Source organism: Bicyclus anynana, chromosome 9 (genome assembly GCF_947172395.1).
Source record: "Bicyclus anynana chromosome 9, ilBicAnyn1.1, whole genome shotgun sequence".
In the NCBI taxonomy this organism is placed as follows: Eukaryota; Metazoa; Arthropoda; class Insecta; order Lepidoptera; family Nymphalidae; genus Bicyclus; species Bicyclus anynana.
This window is the reverse complement of record NC_069091.1, coordinates 13966742-13992399: the sequence shown is the minus strand read 5'-3', so window position 1 is coordinate 13992399 and position 25658 is coordinate 13966742. Positions and strand designations below refer to the sequence as shown.

Here is a 25658-nt window from a genome sequence, read left to right as displayed (position 1 = left end):
TGCATACTTTCGCGTTTATAATATTAGTAGGATATAAGGACCATTTTATAAGAATACCAAAAGCCGTTGAATCAAGAGCCGTTAATAGTAGTATGGTAGAAACAGATTATGAATCCGACCTAAAGGGAGCACGCGTAGTATTTTTAGCACACGCGACACCCTGGCTCGAACCGGTTGCGTCATTATAACTTAGATCAAACGACTGACACAGTAGAAAGCTTCCTTCACGGTCACAGTTTTAATCTAGTGTGAAATAACGTTTATCTGTATATCGTTCACATAGTTATTTGCATTTCTTTATGATTGTATTTATAATGAGATCTGTAGATTATGTTCGCTATTACTTATAATTATTATTATTAGTTTTATGTGTGTCTTTTCCTTGATGATTCTCTTTCTGAAGAAATATTCACTTCACATTTTTTAACTAAAATATTATGTGATATTAAAAATATGTATTTATATTTCTTATTAATAGCGTCTCGACATGTGGAATATGACAAATTTACAAGATTAATCAGTTGCTTTCTAAATCTTAGCTTATTAATATTATGATATTTTCTAAATATGTTTAAAAAATATATTTTTAAGTTTATCCAATATAGTTCTGTGCAGATCTCTAAACCAATATATTAATCTTTAATCTATCAAAACATTATCTAACAATATTTACTAGGAACACTAAATATTGTTAGATAATGTTGATAGGAAGTTTTAATGGTACCCCTATATTGAAGTCATTGAAGTAATAATTAATCAATAACGCCAAATAAGCATTGATAATGGGATAGTTACACGCGCCAGCTATAAATATATCGTAGTCAACGGGGCGCTCACTCTACAAACAAAAGTAATGACGTAGTAAAATGGAATACTCGTTAATATAAACTCCTTTACCACGCCTTGAAGGGGTCTGCAGTTTACATTGTAATGTAATTTAATGTTCCCATAATGGACTTTGATATTAAATTTCGTACGATCTTTGCTTGGGCAGAGAGTCTCACTTTTTGTGCACTAACATGTTTCCATTGTTCAAATTCTAAATACTTTGCGGTATTGCCTCCTAGGTTTTTGTGCCGAATTCTTGTGGTACCGCCTCCATTCGCTTACGAAGAAGTTGAACGCTTATTAGTGCTAATGTAAAGCGCCTTGGAAACGATCAAAATTGTTTGTGAAATCAAACATGTTTGTCAAATGATGAGTTTACGCTTAATTTGAAGAATTTGTCATACATTGATGACAAAGGCAAGTTTGCCAAGATTTGTTAAACATGTTTAATGGTTTCTAATGCCCTTAACGTTGTAATACGTATCTATATTGTTAACTTTAATAGATCATTGAACTTTACTTTTCGTACGACGTCGGGTGATGAAAATTGTTTCGATTTAAAAAAAACATACCAATCAACTTAAGAACCTCCTCCTTTTAGAAGTCAGTTAAAAAAGTGATGCTCGCATTTGTAATCTATGTTCATACTTATAAAATATGTGCAAGAGCAAATCATGTGCAATACAGTAATTACAGTAATTAACACTGTTCTTTCAACTTCCTTTTAGGTTTTATTGTTGTAAATGCGTACAACATAAATATAGGTATACTAGTAAATTGAACACTAAGTGTAGTTGAGTTTGCTCGTGTTGTTTTTTGCTGCAGGTTCTTAAACAAAGGTAAAAATTTCAATTGCTATTTCAAGATCTGTAATAAATATGTCACGCCGGCCAATAAACGAAAGAGCACTAACCTCGAAGGTATGTAGTGAGCAGTGACATAATACGCCTCATGCTCATTCCCAATAGGCTACTGGCTTCATGTCATCAATTACTCGGTTTAACTTGACTACTTCTGACCACACGGTTATCGCCTTAATCGATAATACCGGTTTAACTTCCCCTATTACTGTTTTGTCTTCGGTTTTTCGAATAGACGAAATCCTCGGCTTATCTGTGTTGAAATTATCTATAATTGGATTGTATTTGGGTGGTTGGTAGCTACCAGTAATATATTTTGTTCGGAGTTTTCATCGACGTGGAAACTTCAACGATGAACGAAATGCAGTGGGGTATCACATTACTGATGCGTCATCAGTAATTGTAGGTATGTGTGCAGCGATAAACGAGTATTGTTATTAATTAGTTATTGCTTGTTAGTCATCATTTTATAAAGGTTACAATTATTATCAATTTAAAGTAGTACAATCTTTTTGCGTCTATTGATATCGCTAATCTATTAATATTTAGTGCATTATTCGATTAGTCCGAGTGTAATAAATATTGTTGACTTCCTTACAATATATTATTTTATTGCTCTTGTGCGATAAATTATTAGATTAACTATAAAAGGGACTGTGTGTTAAAATTTACTTTTTACTAAAATTTCCAATTTATAAGATCAAGTAGTAACCTTGTTGAGCAACTTTCAGGAGGAATATTCGTTTGTTATCGGCTGGATCTAAAAGATGACGTGTAAGAAAAATGCCTCATCACAAAGGTTAGCTACGTTAATAATTTTGTCCGATTCATCATTGATGATACTTAATTGATATAGTTTGGGCAGTATGGTCTTAAATAAATATATTTTTCTTGACTATAGACTTACAGTCATGCCTTGTTTTCCTCAGTCACTCAGTCTTTGTAGTGTTGAGATATGTAAAATTTTGTATTTACTCCATTCTAATCAAAAAGTACGTTTACATAACAAGTGTTGCAAACGCTCGCAAGCTGCGGAGTGTTGCAGCGGTTCGTTGCATCACAAGATGCGCTGCAGCTTACATCGCGCACGTGTGAACTGGCACCTGTTACAATTGTACTGTGTCTTCACTTCTGTACTGTCTGTCGGATTAATATGATTGTGATTTTACTGCCTGACATTTTCCCCGTGTCCAAAATTTTAATCATCGTTATCATCCTATTATTTAAAGCAATGCAGTCTAAGTTTGTTGCGCGCTTGCCTATAAAATGTCTATTCACTCTTGCCTTGAAGGTGTTCAAATAGGTGGCAAGAAACACGGACATACATTCAGGGTATTAACTTTATCCTTCTAGCGCGTCGATCTATCCAGTCTAATGCATCAAGCAGGTAGCTTATGACCATACTTGTACACTAAAATTAAAGGTTGTGAATTTTTATATGATTACCAACTTTGTAAGTTTTGTCGTTTGGGACACCTTATCCTTACATAACGCATCAAATGCATACAAATAAAATTAACGCATCAAATACATATAACAGAAACTAAAGTATCTCTGTGATTTCCAAGTAACTGCTTTTTCAAATAGGTACTTATAGTTACACACAAACAAACTTCTTCTTCAATCGTCACTTTGTCTTTCCGTCTGATAGTCCGGACTAACCATTGGAACGGCTGAATTTATTATAATGGTATATCTGGTAGACAGAGGAGGTTATTGAGCGATATTTAGGCTTCTTCTATCCCATAAAAACCGTGGTTTTTGCTTGATTTATGACAAACAGATATCTACGTGTCGCGGGTGTCCTTATTAATTATTATTTACTTGTTGTATTGTTCTTGCGTTTGCGTTGGCGTTTCGTAATGTGCGATCAACACCGCCTATTCAAATGACATCCGAATAAATTAACAATAGGGTGGGACTTGGTCGTTGCGTGATGTTGCGCATCACGGCGTTCGCCGGACGCGAGGCACTTTCGCCCGTTATCCATAAACAATAATCGAATTTCACCTACATTTTCAGTATTCTAATTGCTAATAATGAAGATGCCGTTCTAGCTCGAACGCTCGATGAATAAACAACAGTTCGTTATTGATTCGTCGTTCGGTATTGTAGTACGTCACACTACAATACAATAACCGTGATAGCCTCCGATTCCGGAGGGTGTGGGTTCGAATCCGATCCGGGGCATGCACCTCCAACTTTTCAGTTGTGTGCATTTAAAGAAATTAAATATCACGTGTCTCAAACGGTGAAGGAAAACATCGTGAGGAAACCTGCATACCAGAGATTTTTATTAAGTCTCTGCGTGTGCGAAGTCTGCCAATCCGCATTGGGCCAGTGTGGTGGACTATTGGCCTAATCCCACTCATTCTGAGAGGAGATTCGAGCTCAGCAGTGAGCCGAATATGGGTGGATAATGATGATGAATGATGACTACAATACATTTTTGGGCGACCAGTGTTATTGTTAACCGATTTCAAAAAAGGACGAGGTTCTTTTAAGACCACAATTTTGTATAGAAAATGCTATATTATTGATCAAAGTCAAACTTGAAATTCATTTATTTCAATTAAGCCTAATTTACAAGCACTTTTGAGACGTCAGGTTGTTGGTTGATAATTAGTCAAATACTTAAAAATAAAGTCACGAGGGTTCTAAACGCACCTTGGTCTAAAACAAGCTCAGGATCCATATTCAGAGTTCTAATGTTTGTAGAACTGAAATTAAACGTTATTATTTACGCCTTTGCTACGCATTTCACTGGTTTACTGTTACATTTATTTTGTAAACATAAAAGAATTTATGCTTCCTATAATTCGGTGACTGCGTTGGGTAATCGGCCATAAAATAATGCAATGTTAAACTTGTCTAACCAGCACGAAGTCCTTGATTTCGCCAGCATGTGTTTATTTCGCTTGCGGCTTTACTTGGAGCCTACTATGTCCCATATCACCAGTAGGATGTTGGTTATAAAAATAAACAATCTTCGAAATGTTATTAACCCAAGTACAAATAATTTAGTACTAGGAGACGCTCGTGATTTCGTCCGCGTGGAAACCGTAACTCTTCAAAACTCAAAGAAAAGACTTTCGTACAAGTCCTTACGTATTCCCTTCACCTATAAAGTAATCATATGTCCTCCTTTTGAATATTGCTATCATTATCATATTCAAAAAATATTGCAATCCAATTGGTAGTTCCAGAGCTAAGCGTGTTAAACAAACATACAAACGAACTCCTTTATAATGTATAGATGTTAATAACCTATGCAAAGCTGAAATATTTTGAGCTCAAATTCGTAATAAAAGAAATAATTAATTTATCTTTTTATTAAAACACGTAATAACGTAGTTATAAATAACCGTGTCAAGTGATTTAAAATTGATAAACATCGTTGAGTGCAAAAATCAGCTAAAATTAATTATTGTTATCGTTAAAGCCGTAACTTAATACTTATCAATTATCGTCTATGTTTTTTGTGGATCAAATTAATCATCGTTATTATATTTTTACGCCCAAATAAAAACGGAGAAGCCTACAACAAATGCAGCTAGGCTAGGCTAGCTATTTTCTTGCATTTTTTTTTCAATGATTTAGATAAACGATAATAGAAAACCCTCGTGACAAGAACTTAACTTGTACTAACTCTTCAAGTTAAATTTATACACGGGCGTTTTAAAATTTAACTTATCGCATAAGGAAAACGTAAAAAGGCATATCACAACTAAAATAGACGTTCAGTTTCGTTTACGATCGACTTTACTATAGGGTATCCTGTGTTGTGGACTCGTCTTAGCTGTTTTTATTAAAATAGCATAATAAAAAAAGCGGAAGACGTTGTATCAACATTGGTATTTTCTCACTATAATTGATTTTCTTTCTAAAACCTCTGTATTTATTCCTATATACTCTATGTTCAGAGCAGTGATAGCCCAGTGGATATGTCCTCTGCCTCCGATTCCGGAGGGGGTGTGGGTTCGAATCCGGTCCGGGGCATGCACCTCCAACTTTTCAGTTATGTGCGTTTTAAGTAATTAAATATCACGTGTCTCAATCGGTGAAGGAAAACATCGTGAGGAAACCTGCATACCAGAGAATTATCTTAATTCTCTGCGTGTGTGAAGTCTACCAATCCGCATTGGGCCAGCGTGGTGGACTATTGGCCTTACTCCTCTCATTCTGAGCGGAGACTCGAGCTCAGCAGTGAGCTGAATATGGGTTGATGACGACGACTCTATGTTCCAAAACGATTTAACCACTAAAATTTATGTAATCATACTTTTAGTGACATTGGCCTTTGTGAGTAGAAATAGAAGAAAGGCTATTTTTGATTTTTTGCGCCTATGCCTTAAGAGAAATTTTGATTCACATCTCGGATCTCGGAGATTTAAATATACAAATTGTTTGAAGTCTGGTCTGGTCTTGCCCAATATTTATTATGACAAAAACAAGGCTTCTATTTCTAAATTATAACTAACGTAAAAATAAAATAAAAAATATCATAGTTAGAAGCTAAGATGAAAGCAAAAGCTATAGCATATTTGGATTGCATTCCGATGTGCCGGAAAAATAGTAGACGCAAGACAACTTATCATAATGACATAATGCTTGTGATATTGCCGCCTCCTTTACCCACTGACACTTATGACTCTGTTGCACAACCGGTAAATTGACTGCACTGATTGTGATGTGTCATACCATTTTTATAGTTATCATCTTATGTAACAGCTTTGGTATTTGTATTTGGTATTTTTTTATGAGTATAAGCAGTAACGGGGTATGATGATGAGGGAATAGCATATGTTAACTTATATTAATTAGTTTAATCATAGCCATCTCAACACACTTAAAAGGACATTATTGAACAATGCGCTTGTAATAAGACTGTGCACATTACCTATTTGATAAATGTGTGCATGTAATTAATCTCCCAAAAGTCTGCAATCCAATCCAATCACCCAAAAGTTTAGATAAGTTTATTGACAAAATTAATGCAGATACTCAGGGAGACTGATCAAAATTTAGTCTTCTTATGTAATCAATACATCTACGATCATATATCATTTAAATAAGTCACTTATTTTTGATTTTGTTCCTTAGTTCTTAAGTTTACACTCTTCTACATTTCAAAGAATAAATTATATTGTAATTTTGATTTGTATGAAATCTAGGACAATACAACATTAATAGTAACAGATTTGTTTGTTACAAAATCTCATTGTAACAATTGGAATGCTATCTAGTTTCCATTTGTAGTACGAGTATCAGTTTCAACATTTGTCCAGCATCACTTTTACTGTCCGCCATCGCCATTACTCGGTCACGCTTTCAATGATCGACGCAAAATAGATCTTTTCAATGTTTGTGAGACGGGAAAGTTTTGTTGTTGCTATTCAATCACGTGGTCTTGACTTACACTTGGCAACCGTGTCAAGTTTATTCACTAGAGTATTATGTTTGCAGCTGCATCAATATTACGTTTCGTTGTAAATACTATATCTATAGGTGTACCGAATTCTACGATACATTCTCGTAATGAAATCCCCGTACGTTATTTACTAATTCAATTTGACTGGTTGAGTGCTTTCAGTTTATATGAAAAATTGACTACTAACTGCTAATTCTTGATTTAGTTCAATTGAATTTTGCGATTTGAGAACTAACATCAACTGGTAGAGTGAAGTGATTAGCTTATGCTCGGCGTCCACAGATTCGCACCGCACGCACCGCACGCATCGGACGCATCGCAACGAAAGGATATTAGTATTCTTTGTATAGAAAGTCATACAAGTGCGTCCACTGACCCGCATCCCACGGATCGCATCAAACGGATTTTAACTTTCGTCAAATGAAAAATTCGTTTGATGCGATGTGTCCGATACGTACGATGCAAAGTGGATGCTGCATAAATTAATTTATCGTTTTCATATTGTCTTGTATATTAAAATCGCCACAGAAGCAATTGATATTTTGCAATTGCATAATTTGTAATTTAAATTTTTGCGGATATGGTTTCATTCCGGAAAGATTTTAAACCTACATTTTAATGCTTCTTTGAGCACTCTGATATATGTAATTGCTTCTTATACGTGTGATTGTGTAACACAATTAATGATTTTTATTCTGCTTTGTTTTATAACCAGTGTGAAAGAATGAGCTACCTCCTAAATTCCTTGCATGTTTAAAAATTCCTAAAATCCATACTTGGAAGTTATTTTTTTAACCACTAGTTGTTGTCATTTGTTTACATTGTTACTAGTATATCATCATCTAGGTCAGGCCTCTTTCCTTATAAAAGAGTGGATGTGGAGCACTTTTACTACTATAGAAGCTAGAGAGGCTTTTACTCGTAAATTACAGTTTAAAAAAAAATATCAAATGATAGCGCCACATTTACTTAAGATTCTTTTTAATCCGCTATACATTATTGCATCCGGGTCCTGCTGGTTTCAAATGTTATAAGCTGAAACGGCAATGAATCCTATGTTGTGATATTTTCAACCCAAACGTAATGCATTAAGGTCTGCTTTTTTATGTTTTTACATTCATTTCCTATAACCCGCCGTTTTACTTTGTAGTGGCTTCGAGGTTTTTGAAAAGACGTTCCAAACAAAAGATTTCCGATTGCCGTTCTCGGTGGATGCATCGCATCTTGATTCTTTCTTCTACTTGCATAATAACTATTTTAAAGCTGTGATGGATTTATATATGGCATCTTTTTTGGTGATCAATACTCGCCAAAAATCGGTATCTTTAAACCGAATAAGAAGCTTCAGCTTTCAAACTACAAAACCGCATCGATATCGGTCCATTTATTTACTCTTTTTTTTTTCACAAAATGTAATACATTTAGTTTTCCACTGGTTACGCAAGTAAAACCAAGGGCAAATACTAGCTAGATACAACAGTAAATCTGAAACAATGGTCGTGTCTTCCTTAACGTACTTCCTTTTCATACTCATAAATTATCTATCATACATGCATGCTCTTAATGACTACTGATTTCAATATACGATATTGCAAGGGCCTTCCATTAAGGCCATTGTCTTTGTCTTTGGACTAAAACCTGTGATGTCTAGTAATAATTACAATCGGTCTTGTTATTGTTACTAGACAATGTACGTTACTTATCAGGTTTAGTCGGGTTTGTTTTGTCTTGGCTTTGCCTTTACCAACAGAATTCGTCTATAATAAGTTTTATTAGAGTATAAACTTTATTTTTATGGGATCATTATCAATTATCAACCCATATTCGGCTCACTGCTGAGCTCCAGTCTCTGAAGAGGGGTTAGGCCAATAGTCCACCACGCTGGCCCAATGCGGATTGGCAGACTTTAATTTAAATTAAATTAAATTTTTAAATCTAGTGACTCTTTAAGAAACTTTTGCACTCACAGTACAATACAAAAATTGGAATACAAGAACATACCAATAAACTCATCACTCACCATCAGCTGAGATTGCAGTCAAGCGTAATCTGTCACCAAATTAAAAAAAAGAAAAAAGAACAAAAAATGTCCCACTTCCTTACTTTCGTTTTGTCTGTACATCCGATGCTCAGGCTTGTAGTAGGTAAGAGAAAGTACTAACTTTAGGTCATTAGAGTAAAACTGTCGCCTCGCTATGGTTACATATTCGGGCTGGCGTTCGAGTACGTGAACGAGATCAGACCGAAACACTACCAAGAAGAGATCTTTTGGCACTGGATCACAATGCTGCGCCAGTTTTTTCAGAAGTAGGTACTTCAAAGAGTATCTCAACTTCTAGGCAAGCGAAAAATATCCTAAGATTATTATTTCATCCATAGAGAGCTCTTAGATCTCGTTCAGCACCATCAGGGGCCCGCCGCTGTCGCCCTGACCTTTGAAATGAGAATAGAAAATAAAGAAAATATATCTTTATTAATGAACTAGCTGAACATAATATTATAATACTCTATGAAACAGTTGAGCACGTTTACTATTCACCGAAAATTTTGGTTTGACACAATTACGTTAAACTTATTCATGTGCATTATTAGTGATTGTCTTCATCTGTTAAAAAACCACAATATTTATTGCATGCTATTACCGTAGAGTAGTATGAAACGATGTATAACATTTTATAAAATGCGCTTGTGTTTTGATAACACTATAATTTAATAGTTTCAGATTATAATATTATATATTTCTACTAACATAAATAAGGCGCGTGTCTTTAACGATCAATCAGTAAGTTTTCAAAGGCATTTCATATCATTAATTATATCTAAGCTACCATTTGTAATACCTGCTTTCTAATGAATAAATCAATTATTATTATTATTCATCTAAAATCAAATTCTATTATGAAATATTTATTACATAATGTATGCTAAGACTTACATTAAACAGTGTGTCTTGGCAATAAGTGATTTAATTGTAGAAAAAAGTAAATCTGTATGCTGAGGTTTTAGATACTACTTTTTTGTCTCATTCACCTGAAAACAGATATTTTTATTATTCTATATTCTTGGTAATAAGTAATTTAGTTATAGAAAAAATTGGGTTTGTCTCAGCCCTGGCACAACATTCCTATTCAGTTTCGTGAGGCGGTGCGATGGTGAAATAAAGTGCAGACGGCAAGTCGCCTATTGTTTCTCTTCCGACGTGGAATTAGCAGAGCGCGACTTGAGGTAACCGTAACTCCTGTAATGGTACTTGTGAGACATCGCTCTTGTAATCAATTCAACATGTTGAAAAACTATATTAGGTAAACCGAGGACATCAAGCGGGTTGCAGGAAGCCGCTTATGTTGTTGGCTCGATACCTTTTTATTTGGAAGTCCTTGCAGTAGGCGTACATGGACGTGGACGTACATCAGCTTATAATGATGATATTGAATATAATATGTATCTAAATAAATGAACGCCGTAAGCTCGTACGTACGCGCATAACTTTAGAACAGCTGGAACGATAATATTGAAGTTATTTGCGTGTGTTTAAATGAGGACATAGTAAAAAAATTGGATGCGATGAGATCATACTCATTATTCAGCTTACGATTTATTGTATTTCAGATGTTATGACACCCAAACTTTTCTTCCACCGTTTCCACAATATCCTTAAAATAAAACAAACATCATTCGATCATGAGTTTGTAAATTTTGATATGACGTCCGTGAACTCTGCCAATATTTGTTATTTAAATTTTTAATCTTTTAATTCAATCAACAAATTGTTTAGATAGAACAGATATTTTGTCAACAAAAGTTAGTTGATTTTTCTTTGTTTTGTCATCAATCAAATGAAAAAGTTAATACACTATGATTACTTCAGACAGCCTCCGGCCTTGAATCCAATGCCGATTTTAGCTGTTGCGTTGTTCCAAAACATAGTAGGTACCCAATAGTATGAGTCACACGACGAAATTGATTAGGTCCGTGACCTCAGACTTACAAGTTTACTAGCACGAAAGTAAACATTACTTTCTATCTATATTACAAGCTTTTATTTAACTTTCCCTGATAGTAAATTCTTGGAAGCAAGTAAGCAATATAAACTTATACATTTTTGGCACATTTGTCAAGGTTTGCAGCTTCATAAAATATTTCAGAATTTAAACTATCGTGAGTGTTATTCATATTAATTTATCTTCATACCTGAATGAATCAATACTTGAATGAACATCTTCTTTTTAGATTGATGTCTTTTTTTCTAACAATGGCTAGGTATACTATACTACTGCGTGTTTTTGCTAAAATGTATAACAATTTCATAAACATCTTTATTCTCATAGTGCCATATTAGGGCTTTATGATAACTTACTCGTAGTCTGAAGTAAACGCTATGAAGTACGTTTACAAAGTAACAGCGATAAATGCGCTAGGCCTATTTTTACAGCTTCCCTGAATCCATTTGAAGGTATATTATTAGTATGACTCTCAGTTCATTGAAATGGATTATATTTGCGTTACGATCTGTACTCATACCGAGTTAATGCTAGTGATAAAATTATGACTCACTCGCACGACCTTTTCTGCGTCTAAATTTGCAGTTCACAGTGCCAATGTTCTCTTTGCGGATATTCATAATTATAAACCTGATTCATTTATGCATCTTTGCTCTATGTTAGTTTTTTGTCGTGAGTTTTAAATTCACTCTATGTATATTGGACTGTTTGTAATATAAATATCACTTTGTTTATTTCTATAATTTCTTATTTCTATAGGTCTTTCTCTATCTAATAAATAATTTTAAGGTTAATTAAAGAGCGGTAGGGTTGCCTTAAGTACCGGCAATATTGCAGTATTATTACGAGGGGTTACGACTTGGCAACCCTAGGTTATATTGTCAATAATACTGTTTAGTGTGTGGGACTACTAACTTGCGTTTCACGATGCTCTTCTTTATGGTCTTTTTTATTATGGGTCTTCACACATACCTTGCTACTTTTTGATAACGATCTTTCTAAATTACGCGGTCTTTTATACTTTTTTAATACCCACTGTTAATCTAAATCTCATCTGGATTTTGTTAAATCATTGTTTTATTTAACTTGACTTTTACGTCCATCGGTCAAGTTTCAAATTCTAGATCAAATCAGTTAGTTTGCTAAATAGGGTCATCTACGTTCCACGAATCTTCCCTTTTGAATTCTTCTTTATACATCAACAAGATATTTGTATTTATCAATTTTGTTCAGAAGCTAAATGTGCAGTGTTTTTATACGGTTTTATATCTATACTAATATTATAAATATGTAAAGTTTGTGGTATTTGTAGGGTTAACCCCTTGTAGGGTTTGTCTTTGGATCTACCGAATCTATTTTAAAATTTCTTTCACCACTAGAAAGCCATGTTATTTGGAAGTGTATGACACTTATATTATATCCACGTATTCTCACGCGAACGGGAACTACGCGCGTAAAACCGATGGGGGTCAGCTAGTGTATTAGATAGATGTTTGAACAAGTGTTTTAGCCTTGGTAAATTGATCGACATTTTGTTCAAATGTTACTTGCTGCCGTGTCAAGGTAAATTTGTACAACATTTGGTTTGCAACGGAAACAAAATCTCATTCAATCTTAAGGCAATTGAGTGTGAAACTTAGTTCCATTCAATAGAGATACTTGGTAAATATACCTACACCGCATCAAGTTTCCATTGTTTTTTAAAATATCATACGCCTTGTAACAGTCAGTTTCTTCATGTAAATCTAAAGTAACAGTAAAAGTAGTAAGTAGTAAAGAATACTTTATTTTTCAGTGAATAAGACCGTCGTTTTTGATTTATGACGTTACTTTGACTGTTAATTGCGATGAAGAAACTGGCCGTAAGTCTATGAAGTAATACGGTTACCACTTTTTGGATTTTTTATATCCGGATAAATTATCTGAATGCAAAATTAACTATCATGTTGTGTAGACAGATGTTTATTGTTGGAGTCTACAACCAATTACCTTAATTCTACATCATAAAACTGTCTATTTTTTTTCAGCAAAAGAAAGAATTTGACGGCCTCCGTGGCGTAGTCCAGGTCTGGGAGGCTTTGGCCGTGACTAGTTACCACCCTACCGGCAAAGACGTACCACCAAGCGATTTAGCGTTCCGGTACGATGTCGTGTAGAAACCGAAAGGGGTGTGGATTTTTATCCTCTTCGTAACAAGTTAGCCCGCTTCCATCTTAGATTGCACCATCAAATGAGATTGTAATCAAGGGCTAACTCGTAAAGAATAAAAAAAAGTCGATCAACAAATCGGATACCGTTCAACGATTCTCAGTCCGTCGAAGCCTCTATCGAAGTCGTATCAAAATAAGGGCATTATAAAAAATAGGCAGGCAGTTCTCTAGGTACAACTATGTCTTAAACCCTAATCCTATATCTAAGTATGGTCAAAACGTATGGAACAAACTTTCTATATTAGGACTTGCATGTAATGAATTCCGTGCTAGACACCGCCTTTGTGCCTTGTGCCACTAAGGTGAGGTCGTGCTACACCGGATGACCTACCAAATCCGAACGATACTTGCATTGAATACTAAAGATTGACAGCGCTTTGATATCGTGCCACCCATTGAGTTTACCATGTACAAACGGAAAGATTCAGGATAAATAATATAATTATCTAGTCGTAGTCGAAATTCTTCAGTTATAATCTATAGGTACTAATATTATAAAAATAAATAAAATAAAATAAAAATCGTTTATTTCACTTTCTAAATTTACATAAAGTAGTGCGAATTTGGAACCTTCTTTTAGGAGTAGTAAAACTACTTCTGTATTAGAAGGCTCCGCTCTTCCATAGCTAGTACAGAAATATCAGATTGTAAATGAACATTACAAAATTATTATAATAGGTTGTTTCACATGTGTGTGGGTGTGTGTGTGTGTGTGTGTGTGTGTGTGTGTGTGTGTGTGTGTTACTTTCGCATTATAAATAGAAAACCCAAATCCTATTTTGAGTTTTAATTCTAAAATTTCTTATATCACATTATATTTCGTAACCCTTTTCATTATTCATGCATTTATGCACGTAAAAATGCTGAAGGTCGAAAAAAAATATTTTATATTTAGTCCACTAAGAACGGATTTTGCGATAGGGCTGGATTAAAGGATTAAAGAGGTCTAAGGGCGGACGAAGTACTAGTAATAGATAATTAAATTAAAAACGATCGTCGACCCCCTGTAGATAGGTAATATGCTGGCGTTGATTGCATGCGGCTTAAAGCCGTGATGTTAGGAAGTCCATGCAAGAGGCTGATAATGATGATAAATGATGATGAAAATTTAAATATGAGGGTTTCTGTGAAATCGTATTTCTTAAGGCGTTAAATATACTTGTAGAAACATCTCGTAGAGTGAATAATCATTACCATTCAAAACTTGAATACTAATTAAATGGTGACGAACAGTTGCGGTTAATTTTTATGTAGGCACCTGAATATTTTATATGATAAGGTCCAATGTATTTGCCTATAATTTTTAACGAGCAATTAAAAAAATACCTAAGACATGGTCTTTTCACAGGTAGGTAGATAAAGTTAAGCCTAGAACAACGTTCAGGTTTAATTCATTGATGTTGAAAAAAAAAAAAGTGGTTCGAATGAATTCAAAATCCTAAATCGAAACCTTGACGGTCTCCGTGGCGCAGTGGTATGCGCGGTTTATTACAAATTGCAGTGATTTACAAAACGGAGGTCCTGGGTTCGATCCCCGGCTGGGCATATTGAGATTTTCTTAATTAGTCCAGGTCTGGCTAGTTACCACCCTACCGGCAAAGACGTACCGCCAAGCGATTTAGCGTTCCGGTACGATGCCGTGTATAAACCGAAAGGGGTGTGTATTTTCATCCTCCTCTTAACAAGCTAGCCCGCTTCCATCTTAGACTGCACCATCACTTACCATCAGGTGAGATTGTAGTCAAGGGCTAACTTGTAAATAATAAAAAAAAAAAGAATGAATGACTGTTTCTTTTTTTTTAAAAGCGCTATGCTACAAATAGACACTTCGGGCTAAAGTCCATTAATATGGTAACTCTACACATTTTTACCGTTACAGATTTAGCACTTTTGTGCGAGAAAATTGATTTGTAGAATTATATGCCTTAAACGAATGGTAACAAGATCTAGCGTTTTGACGTTTAAATGCCATATGTTCAGGGTATTTTGCGCCTGACTGCATGACTGCAGGTGTACTAAATTAATGGTACAAACATTAATATTTTTAAAGTATTACAAAAGTAACTCCATTAATTCGATTGTCACACGGAAACCACGAAATTTTGATTTTATTAGTTTTGATTTTTTTTTGTGGAGAGCTGACCATGAAGGTAAAAATTTAATAGTAACGGCATTTGGTTCACCTGATCGTGAGTAGAAACCCAGCGACTATAAACAAAGCAAAATATATTTCACAAAACATGCAAGGAATGGCAAAGTGCCGCCCTGTATCAACCCGATGCTAGCCACTCACCATCCGATATGTCCACACGACGCGACGATCAAACTGATCGTGTGTGGTCTCGATCGGCATGATGCCATGCACATCGCGACCAACACACGATCATTTTTATCGCTGCAGGCATGTGAGCTTATTGGTTCGTAAGTGGCTAACTTGAGTATAAGCCCCGAGGTTGCACCTGCGTAGTTCCCGTTCCCGTGGCAATACGAGGATAATGATAAATGCCTTTGACACTCACAAATAACGTGGCTTTCTATCGGTAAAAGAATTTCTAACATCGGTTCAGTAGATCCATATATTATATCCCCTACAAGAAATTTTACCTCTTTATAATATTAGTATACATTTAGTGTAGGTAGGTAGGCAATAGTCCAATATTTAGTGCACAACCTCTTCAACGTCGCGATAACGATACGCTGTACGAGTATAAAAAGCTCAAGGTTACAGCTATTATATCTGTGTGGTGCTAAAAACCTGTTGAATCATTTTCTGAATCATGTGGGAGATTGCCGCAAAAAAAACATAACAATAAGCGAAGTGAACTATCAACTGAATGCAAACAGCATTCTTTCCACTGGCTCATTATATAGGCAGACAATACGGAGGGAAGTAAGAACTAGGTGTTTTCGCAATGGCGTTATTGTTTTCTGTAGAATGCTTTCAAATTTGCCGCCTTGGTGTCGCGAGGCATCGGTGCAGCCGATTCACTGCAAGCGCACTATTCCCCATTCGCACGCGAGTTAAAAAAGCGATGTGTTAAAACCCAGCGTTGGCGAGCGTAGCGTATAGTATAAAGTTGAATGAAGGTCTATTTCTAATTCCCAAAATTGAAAATGCAACAGTGCTAAAAAAGCATCGTGTTTTAAAAACGCTGTCGTGTGAACATATCCTTGAGAATGCATTTGTTGTGTTTGAACGCTTTTTTTAACGGCCGTGAGTAAAAAAACTCTCGTGCGAATAAGGGCTAAAGGCATCGGAAACCAACAAACATTTGACTTTGCTTGTCAACCAATGTTTGATAAACGCTTTCAACAAAGCCGTAAATTATTTGACAAACATATTATTAAATCGTTTCCAATCGCTTTACTTGTTCCTATGAATTTTGTTACGTCTGTAGGTTACGTAAAGAACATTCCAAAAAAAAATCTAAATTTCCACCTTTAATGTCTTTTAAACATGATCCCTGTTTCCCTTTACACCGAAGTAAGCCTTTTCGTGTTTTAACCAATAATCCCCCATCCCCTCTGACTAAGCGAAATCTTGTGCTAGGGATGTACCTACACTATAATAGTATAGGATCCTAGACCTTACAAATTTTAGTTCAGCCTCACCCTTAGTGTTGTAACAAGTCGTCAATTTGACTTTTAGCTTGATTTGCATACTCGTAATATTAGATGTATGCTAGCCACAAACGGTCAATTATTCTCACGTTTCTGTAGCACCCACGACTATAATTGATCGTGTGTTGGTCACTGCGTACATGACTTGTATAGTATGCCGCGTGGGTACTGCCGTTTGCTTTCCAGGAACGTGAGAATAATTGACCGTTTGTGGCTAGCATTAGATAAAAATATAAGTTTTTGATATAAGAATCATTCTAGTTACAAAAGTTGTAATTACTCTTCAATTTTAAAACACAAGTGGTGTTTATCGTTTTGCTGTAATTTGAAATTTATCGCTTTTCGTACTGGTTATTTTATTTATAATGTTATGATCAATTACACATTCTGTGCAAATAATTTTTATCAGTCATTTGAGAGCTACGCAACACACGCCAAATTCATTCTTGATAGGCGGTGAATCATGTTCCTATTTGTGGATTTCTCTGACGTCGAAACCACAAATTTAATTGTGGTCAAACGAATTATAATATAGTAAATTATCACTATTAGTCATACATTTATAATGCATACAAATCTTACCTGAGTAACCTGTTGTATATCAAAAAAGATTAAAAAAAACCGTGTGGCAGTCGAGGACTGCCGTGGTAAAGCATAGAATTTTTAAATTTAGATAGAAGCAGGCGTTACTTTGCGAAAGTTCATCATGATTATTATAATGATTTATTTATTTTGCTATCCTCCGCGAAAAGCCGACGAACCCATGCGACAACGTCACCCAGGTCCGACGAAATACTCTCTACGTACGTTTCACACCGAAACCGGAGCATCCTCAGGAGATGTTGACTGTACAACGTGCAATTGCACGTTGAATAGAATTTTTTGTCAACTTATGCAATTATAATTATTTATTTATTTTATTTACGCAGTATTTTTTTTTCTTTAGAAAATAATAAAAAATAAAAGAATAAATAATACGTTCAGCTGAATCGTACTCTGGTTTAATTAAAAAGTTTGCCCCTTAGTTTCACAGCACTTGTCCAGTTGAGTCGATATGACAACGTCGAAATGCGTTAACTTGATGTACGGCTTGGGTGTTAGGTTTATTTTCGTTACGGAATTTCTTGATTCGGTCACCGCGCTCAAAGCCTGCGATAAAAGCTATGCAATAGCTTTTTAATAAACAATTATTTCAGACCCTCTTCCTCACTACTGATGATTGGGTAAAGTTTAAAAAAAATGGATTAAAATAATTAATATCTATGTACTTAAATTATCGGTTGTTTTTTGAATGGTTGTTATTTGAAAAAATATGGTAGAAGGTTTCAAGGACTCTGTACCCTTGAAACCTGCTACCTTCCAAAGCCACCACAGTCAAAATTCCATAGTTAGCTACTTATTTATTCACCTATAGACTGTTGAACTTTCAGTCTCCTAAAATTAGATGTCGGGCTATCGCAAGCCCTCGGTCTATAAAGAAATTGGTTGACGATGACATCGCACTAACCGGCCAACCGAATTCCAACTGAAACGGATCAATAAAATACCTACAATGACACTCGTTTTGCCATAAAAACATAGTCTGTAATGGCAGGCGTCCACAGATCCTCATCGGACGCATCGCTCAAACGGATTTTAGTATTCTTACGGATCTTATCTATCGTAAAATTAAAAATCCGTTTGATGCGGTGCGTGCGATTCGTACTATGCGGATCTGTGGACGCCTACCATTAGGGCGTTCGGACAAAGTAATACGTCAGACTCGTAATCTCGTATTGCGAACGCTTGCAACGACCTTCAAGGTTGCAGAGATATGGAACTGGTTTGGTGACTTGTCTTAGACGGCACTCCTTTGTTCACAGCCAGCCACACACGGTCAAGCATACCGTCATGTCTGCAGCGCGTTTAGGGATGTGGGTAATGAAAAAATATGGAAATAGCGTTATTGGGTTTCGATATTTTTTTTTCACACTGTCTTTTCTACAGACTTGATACGTATACTTGATCTTGTGTAGCTGGCTTAAGTAAAAGTCTACAAATACTTAAATACTTATATTGTAAAGTAAGAAAATTGTACACTATGAAACGAAAACGCGTATTAAGTTGTAAGCCTATCTTCTTTACGGAATAATGCAAATACAAAGTCAGAAGGTGTTATATAATATTTTAAGTATTTATGGTTCCGTACATACCTCAAATGGATAATAATAAGTATAAGTAATATAAAAAGAAAAAAAAAATCTATTAAAAAAAAAAAAAATTGTATTACTAATTTGTATGAAATAAATAAAGACTTTATTATTATTATTATTATTATTATTTACATACCTCAAATGGGCCCTTATAGGATCACTTTGTTGACCGTCTGACTGTCTGCATGTCTGTCTGTTAATCCTTAACTCTTCCAAGCCCACTACCATCTTAGACTCAACAATGAGGGGCTGTCCGCACTGGGGAATACTTATACTATAGCCATACTTGATGTGTAGGTAGTGCTTACACAAACAAATTAGAAATGAAGGTAGAAAATGCATGTCATTTCATCATTGACAACCCATATTCGGCGCTCAGTTAAGCACGAGTCTCCAGTCAGAATGAGAGGGGTTAATCGCGGCAATGGAACGAGTTGAAATTAAAACCATATACTCTACAGTCTATGGAAGCTATTTAAAATTTCTAAGTTAACGTAAAAATATTACACGACCGATAATGCCACAAATAACTATGAAAGACAAGTAATATCGTCTTATTCCTACTACAAGTATGGAGAAAAATCTAAGAACTATATTATATTTGTAAAAACAGGGTCCTTATGCGCAAGTACTTGTACGGAACCCTCGGTGGGTTAGTACAACTTGCACTTGTCCTTTTAAAGAATTTGAATACACGTACATTAATAATACCTATTAAGCTACACCACAGTAGATATAACAAGCAGTATAATAACTCGGCCGTATTTTTGAAATAAATACCTACAGCCGCGCGCTCCGTAAACATGTGATAGGGCTGCCCGCCTCCAGCATTTTAATTACATTTGCCAACTTTGTGTTTCCATTTAGTTATGTGATTGTAAATATACTTTTTTTTAAATAAACAAATAAAATACTTTGTAAATTGTAGTAAAATAGGAAGTTATCAATAAAATGCGTGTTGTTTTTTGATTGGTAGATTTAAATAAGGCTGATACTAATCAATGATCTTGAAGGACGTTCATATATTTATTTTGGTGATGCCATCTAGGTATTACCACCACACTAGGTGACCAAATAATAAAAAATCGATCAAGTGCGTTTCGGGCCACGCGCAGTGTAGGGTTCCGTAGATTATGTTAGCACTTTAATCCCTTATGTAATGCACAAAAATACCGATAACGATACCCCCACACTATAGAATAGACGATAAAAAAATTGATCCTGACTTGGCATGTAGGGAAGGAACTACAAAAAACAAATTGAGATTGACCGTGTTCGCTAGTAGTTTAATAAAAAAAATCTAGATAGGTATATTAATATCAGCTGGCTCTTTACTCTTTTTATTCAAATACATTAAAGTATGAGCAACACAATAATGTTGTTAAATTCAAACAACTTCTTTACTTAACTTCTTTATTACATTAAAATACCGGTATACAAAACATACATGTCATAAGATTTAAATCTATGTATTACATAATAATCAAAGAAAACAACCTAAATGAAGAAGTTAATAAATAATTATTTAATAATATTTTATTTATTACCGTTTACGTCATTTACCTATTTACACAATTTTATCATTTAAGCATTTATTTATATATATATATTTTTAATTATGCCTTTAGAATACAAAATATTAATCAAACTTTATAAAAATAAACTTTTTCCTAGTCGTCATAATTAAAAAATTCAATACACTGCGTTCGTCACCGCGGCACAGTCGCAACGGTCTTCACCCCACGATTACCCCACGTACGAGGTGCGTAGGTATAGCTCGCGTTTCGACCTTTAGTATGAAGTCCAACTACTGGTTATACTGTGGTTACACATACAAATTCTATTTATTATTCTTGCATAAGTAGGTATTTCTTACGATTATTATTAATGACTAGCCGAGGCTCGCAGTTTCACTCGCTTGGTTCCCGTTCCCGTGGGAATATGGAGATAAAATATAGCCTATGACACTCACAAACAACGTGGTTTTCTATTGGTAGAAGATTTTTTGAAATTGGTTCTGTAAATTCAGAGATTACCCTCTACAACCTTACAAACACACAAACTCACGAACTTCACCTCCTTACAATTCAGATGATTGAGCTTGATAAGTGGATCTCATATACATAACTATATTTACGACTAGTGGACGACCGCGACTTCGTCCGCCTTTAGACCTTACAGTAAGAACTCGCTGTAAAAATGGAGTAGCTTCTCCCGTTTTCCCAACATTTCCCTTCACTGCTCTGCTCCTATTTATCGTAGCGTGATGAAAAGTATACTTTAACTTGCCCAGGAGTATGAAGGATACCAAATTGTACCAAATTTCGTTAAAATCCGTAGAGTACTTTTTGTTTCTATAACGAACATACAGACAGACAGACGAAAATTTTACTGATTGCATTTTGGCATCATTATCGATCACTAATCACGCCCTGAAGATTTTGGAAATATATTTTATGTACAGAATTGACTTCTCTACAGATTTATTATAAGTATAGATATAGATATGTCAGCCACTGGCGATCAAGTAATCTCACATGCCTGCAGCGCTATCAGCATGATGTCATGCAAATCGCGACAACCACACGATCAGTTTTATCGGTTGTCAAGCCGTGAATATCGTTCCATAACCTCTTCGAGTTCAACTCTCACTTGATTCGTTTTTTTTATTATACGGGCTTATTTTTTTATTTAAATTAAAATCCTTTTATAAAAAAGTTAATATATAAATAAATAAAAAGTCTCCAATCAACTGCTGATAGGTTTAAGTTTTGCTTTTTAATTGGCTACATTTCATTCATTTAAAAGTAGCAAGTCGCAATTGACCGGTCTTTCCTAGTAATATCTGCCTACTAGGTAAGAAAATATAACGAAATGAATGTTTTTGTGATTAATTAATGTTTAATGGTAATATTCCCGTGTAATCTATATATTATCGTCATCAACGCATATAAATAGAACTGAAGTGTCTGTATGTGATTCCAAAGTAACTGTATGTTTTCAAGTGCTTATAGATATATACAGGATACCAAACCAAAACAAGTTTTTTAAATAAAAATGTGTTTTTGTTTGTCTGAGTTAATCTTTGGAACGGCTGAACCAGTTTTAACGGGACTTGCTTTGGAAGATAGATGAAGTTGTGGAGAAACATATAGGCTACTTTTTTCCCGAAAAAATACACGGTTCCCGCGGGATTTGTGATAAACTAAATTTCACGCGAACGAAGTCGCGGGCTTCCGCTAGTTTATATAAACGAAATGTTTCTTCTTGCTATTTGTAGTATCATTGTGTAGAAATGCCCTTTCCCTAGATAATCTATTATCCAGATTCAAAGAAAGAATCTAGAAGAGATTTAATTTAAAAAATGTTTATTTTGTGTTTAAGTAATTTCTTACAATATGATGAAGGGGACTGCAAAACTGTTAAACAATTGCCATAGTGTCAATAAAATTGTGATTCGGTGAGTAAACAAAACACAACAACTATGCCGTAAGCCATTATTATAATGTCTCTATTATCATATATTTTCGTTTATATTTGAATAATAACATTTTTATTCCCTAGTGATTTTTTAAATTGATTTTCAGAAGTTGGTGTCCGGTTAGTAGCGTTTCAAATAATGTAAATGTCTTAAGCAGAAGAGATGCTCACTCTACGATTGACACTAAAGATTTTTTCCATGGACCAAATGGCAAATTTAGAGCACTTCATTTATGGAACTATTTACGGTAGAAATATTTAGTTTATTATGTTGATTGAATTGCAAAAATCTAATGTCCATACACTTACCTGATTTAGGTATAAAAAACTAAACTGGAAACAATCAAGGAATATTATATATTTTGCATATAAATGTTTTCTTTTTAATTTGAATTTACTATTCTGTTTATATTTATGATCTATTCAAATAATATATATACTTAAGTTGAAATAAAATGATCTTGTTACTAGTATTTTTCAAATCATTTCATTATAGTATTTAATGATTTCGTAGATTACCTTTTATAAGAGATGGTCTTGTAGATGTAGCGCCTGGTGAAAAGTTCTCTACTTGTCTGAAAGGAAAGAAAATCCTAGATGTAGGTTGTGGAGCAGGGATTCTCTCAGAGGTAAGTGTGATAAATTAAACCTTATATAATTCAGAGAAAAAAACCCACAATGAGAGATAGGTAGAATAAGACATATATTTACAAACAAATTACTCTTACAATGTTTTACATTACTTACATTTTAATTTCAATATTTAACTTTACTACTTTAATTAAATTTGGCAATGCAAATCGAAAGGCATGTAAAATTATAAGTACAAAAACCGTATAAATAGGTGATTTTACAATATACTTTTTTTTTTATTCTTTACAAGTTAGCCCTTGACTACAATCTCACCTGATGGTAAGTGATGATGCAGTCTAAGATGGGAGCGGGCTAACTTGTTAGGAGGAGGATGAAAATCCACACCCCTTTCGGTTTCTACACGGCATCGTACCGGAACGCTAAATCGCTTGGCGGTACGTCTTTGCTGGTAGGGTGGTAACTAGCCACGGCCGAAGCCTCCCACCAGCCAAAACACTTACTTCACACTTACTTCCTTATATTTAATACTAGCAGACGCCGCGCGGTTTCACCCGCGTGGTTCCCGTTCCTGTAGGAATACGGGGGTAAAATATAGCCTGTAGCACTCAGGGATAGTGTAGCTTCCCAACAGTGAAAGATTTTATCAACGACGCCATTAATTTGTGCCGTTTTTCAGGGATCCGTGGCAGTGTCCCAAATCTGACCCTTTAAATCCATGTAGCTCCGAAAGTAATGATCGCAGATACCCTGCTACTTTTACAAAATTGCTTTACTATTAGCATACTTCTAATTTTAAAACTGTCATCATCCTATACACAATTTATAAAACTGTCATCATCCCTATTAATCATTTTAGAGTCTGGCTATGTACGGAGCCGAAGTTATTGGAATAGACTCGAGCAAACAAGTTCTTGATATAGCTGTAGACCATAGCTCTAAAAACAAACGCTTGGTCAGTAATAAGCCTACGTACATTTTATCTACAATCGAGGTAAGGACTATGACATTCTAAAATAATTAATATAGCTCTAGAATATATACTTTGACTAGTGGACCCGGTCAAGCTTCGCTTTGACTTATGTGCACTTTTTCCCTATCTCTACTCTACCCCTGCCCTACTCCTCTCTACCCCTACCCCTTGACTCTTAAATGTTTGTATGGGAAATAGGTTGTTTTTATGGTTTTCCCGGCAATTATTCTAATTTTTCTCACCTTTTAAACCTTCCCTATACCTTCACGAACATTTGAAGACCAAGATAAGATAAATCCGTTCAGCCGTTCTCGAGTTTTAGCGAGACTAACGAACAGCAATTCATTTATATATATATATATATATATATAGATAGGAGGTCGAAAGACAAAGGGATATGGTACAAAACTATTCAGCCACAGCCACACTACAGGGTAGGTGTTCTATGGATGGATGACTGCAGGATGGGTCGCCAGGAGCTGATTCTAGCTGTAAGACTTCGCTCCGGACATATTCCATTAAATAGATTTGCGTACACGATTAAAAGAGTACCCTCACCAAATTGCCCAGACTGCAGTGTACCCGAGGACGTTTACCATATCTTAGTGGAATGTGTCCGAAGCGAAGTACAGTTTAAAGAGTTTGCTGTGATAAATGTTGTTTTAGGAAGCCCTGCCAGCAGAAACGCAAGATTTTTGTACAAAATAGTAAAAGATAATTTAGATAAACGTAGGTAAAATTATTAGTCTTAAGATAGTTTTAGTTAATGAATGAACGAGAGCTACATAGTCACTTTACTGACTAAGCTCTTTAAAGGGAATGAAAAAAAATATGCGTCAAATTGAGCACCGCATTCAATACAACAAATAAAACAATATAATAAAATGTAATTTTATAAAGAATGCATTTTATAATCGGTTGTCTTTAACGTCGGTTTACTGACGATAGTTGAACGTGACAACGTCATAAGAAAATACTGATGGAATGGTTGCATTTTTTTTAAAAGAAAATGTTCTAAATTTCTATTTAATAATCTTCATAGACCAAAATATACTTTATTTCTTGTAAAAAAAGTTGGCAACCCTAGAGCGAGGGAACGACGCAGCCGGCTCCATTGAATTATCAGGAGTTTTCACAAAATACAAGAAGTCATTAAATACTTCATCATTATCATCATCATATCAGCCGATGGACATCCACTGCAGGACATAGGCCTTTTGTAGGGACTTCCAAACATCACGATACTGAGCCACCTGCATCCAGCGAATCCCTGCGACTCGCTTGATGTCGTCAGTCCACCTGGAGGGGAGTCGGCCAACATTGCGCTTATTAAATACTTACACACAAGTTATTGTGTTGATTCGTGTGATTTCCCAAATACGAGTATAATGCCATTTGATACTTAATTAAATGTTTTGTCTATTCCACAAATATAATGTTGTTATGAGAAAATGAATTTACACTAATTTAT

At 35.0% G+C, this 25658-nt stretch overlaps 1 protein-coding gene across 1 annotated transcript in view; it reads left to right on the top strand.

Moving 5' to 3' along the window:
- Nucleotides 1-16045: 16045 nt before the first annotated feature.
- Nucleotides 16046-25658, top strand: part of LOC112048979 (ubiquinone biosynthesis O-methyltransferase-like) — a 51667-nt gene continuing 42054 nt past the window's right edge. The window contains exons 1-3 of the mRNA XM_052883722.1: nucleotides 16046-22871; nucleotides 23138-23252; nucleotides 24074-24208. The gene's annotated coding sequence lies outside the window, so the exon portion shown is untranslated. The remainder of the gene's footprint in view (nucleotides 22872-23137; nucleotides 23253-24073; nucleotides 24209-25658) is intronic.